At 39.4% G+C, this 2,500-nt stretch overlaps 1 long non-coding RNA gene across 5 annotated transcripts in view; it reads left to right on the top strand.

Annotated features, from left to right (window-relative positions):
- The window catches only part of LOC128250701 (uncharacterized), a 16,539-nt gene that overhangs the window by 9,934 nt on the left and 4,105 nt on the right, over nt 1-2,500 (top strand). For 4 of the 5 annotated variants that reach the window (XR_016238360.1, XR_016238359.1, XR_008266702.2 and 1 more), the window contains exon 3: nt 1,054-1,278. This is a non-coding gene — a long non-coding RNA (uncharacterized LOC128250701). Of the gene's footprint in view, nt 1-1,053; nt 1,279-2,353 lie in introns of all 5 variants that reach the window. The other variant, XR_016238358.1, reaches the window with a different exon arrangement.

Below are 2,500 nucleotides of genomic sequence, written 5' to 3'. Positions count from 1 at the left end.
TCGCCGCCTTGATAATAATAATTATTAAAAAATATATAGTGTTATCCAGTGCGCCTCACACACTTGGTGACTCCACGTAAGAGACGTTTGTAATAGTCTGACCGAACCTTTTTGTACTCAGTGGGTCGACCTATATATGATCTGATAGGGAAGTTGATCGCGTCATGTGACCAGTACATTCAGCGTTGTGTAATACAAGGAAGCCCTTTCTAATAATGCCGGCGCCATAACAGTCGCACTACAAAAGGTCGCTGTCCACACCCCTGCGAATATATGCTATGTATATGTTTGCGTATACACGTTTTTGTACGTATGTAAGCATGTGTATATACGCATGCGCGCGTGAGCAGGTGTATGTAAATAAATAGATAAATAAATAAATAAATATATATATATATTTCTTTATTGCCCACGGGGGGCTAAACATAGAGGGGACAAACAGGGATAGACAAGGGGATTAAGTCGATTACATCGATCCCCAGTGCATAACTGGTACTTATTCAATCGACCCCGAAAGGATGAAAGGCAAAGTCGAGCTCGGTGGAATTTGAACTCAGAACGTAACGGCAGACGTTATATAAACAACCAAAACCACACATACACATACGCACATACAAGTGCTATTATTACACACACACACAGACCTGCGCGCACGCACATACCCACACATACACACACATACCTCCTCTTGCGTTCTCCTGTCTTAGAAAGGACTTTTTCTTCACCCATTCCCTTCCGGTCACGGTAGACGGAAACTGAAAGTATTCTGTCGTCTCTGCTTGCGTGTCTGTTGGTCTCTCTTTTTACACACACATACGCACGCACGCACACACACACACATACATACACACACATACATGTATACAAGGAAGTGCTGAAAAGTTCCTGACTATAAATGTGTCACGAAAGCCTGGCTGAAGGCCCAAACTTCTGAAATCTTTTACAGGGCTTAGAAAAACTGAACGACTGCCGGAATAATTATGTAAATCAGAGAAAAATATGTTGATTAAAATCATAATTAACTGATCCTGCTGTATTTTCTTTTACCCAAAGCCAGGAACTTTTCAGCAACCACACGTATATTTAGGTGCGTCAGCTTCAGGTCATGGGCTTGATTTTTAGCGGTTCACAAAAATGGAAGTCGGGATCCCAGAGAGAAAAATGAAGAGGAAAGAACAAACGTGTCTGCGAGAAAGACCAATGCCCGAATATATTCTGCAGAATGGAAGCGATGAGAATAAAATGGGCGGGAAAAAGGAGAAGAGAAAGAGAAAGAAGGTAAGGAAATGGTGGTGCGAGGGAGAGAAGAAGGAGGAGGAGAAGGAGGAGAAGGAAGCAGTGGAGATGGAGAAGAAGGGGATAGAGAAGTAGATGGAGAAGATGGAAAAGGAGGAAAAGGAGGAGGGGAAAGAGAGGAGGAGGAAAAAAGGGGAGGGAAAGAAGATTGATGATTGTGATGATGACAACCACGAGACCATAATGATGATGATGATGTTCATCATTCTTTTTCACCCCTTCTCCCCTCCCCCTCCTCCTCCATTTTCTCCACCTCATTCTCTACCTCCATTTATCATCACGAGACGGTGATAATGATGGTGATGATGCAATAGAATAAGTAAAGTACATACGAGAGATAGAGATGGATAGAGAGGTAGAGAGAGAGAGAGAGAGGGAGGGAGAGAGAGAGAGAGAAGAGAGAGAGAGAGAGAGAGAGAGAGAGAGAGAGAGAAACAAAAAAAAAACTAGAACATAAATGCGAGTCAGATTAGTGTGAAAACATTAGAAAATAATCCTCTCTCTCTCACACACACACACACACACACACACACACACACACATACAAACACACACACACACACGGAAGAACACAAAAATCAACATAAGCATGAGTTTGACCGTTGTTACAGAGAGAAAGAGAGAGAGAGAGAGAGAGAGAGAGAGAGAGAAAAAGTTGTCAAGTAGAGAAAAGTACCAAAGAAGAAGACAAAAATACAATAAACAATAAAAAAATTATACATATGTATGTATATTTATATACACACACACACATATGATACATGTGTGTGTATGTGCGTGTATATGTGCGTGTGTGTGTGTGTGTAACATGCTTCAATCCTAACCACTTATAAATGAAGAGAAACAGACGATAGGTTTGACAGCAGTAAATTCTTAATATATAAACAGTAAATTCTTAATATATATATATATATATATATATATATATATATATATATATATATATATATATATATATATATATATATAACGTATATAACATATAAGAGCATTTGAAGAGCAAACCTCGTTTTTCTGTATATTGATAAAATCTTTTATTCCTAATTCTCACATCCAGATCTCAAAAACAGCCATATCTGGAATTATTTTCGAGAGGGAAGTGCCGTAAATGGAGAAGTGCTCAGAAAGTTCATTTTATTTTACTTCTAAAATTACCAGTCTTATCGCGCGCGCGCGCACACACGTGTATATCTATCTATCTATC

Source organism: Octopus bimaculoides, chromosome 25 (genome assembly GCF_046866305.1).
Source record: "Octopus bimaculoides isolate indiv1 chromosome 25, ASM4686630v1, whole genome shotgun sequence".
NCBI classification, from domain to species: Eukaryota; Metazoa; Mollusca; class Cephalopoda; order Octopoda; family Octopodidae; genus Octopus; species Octopus bimaculoides.
The sequence above is the reverse complement of the archived record's forward strand: the minus strand, read 5'-3'. Positions and strand labels throughout refer to the sequence as shown.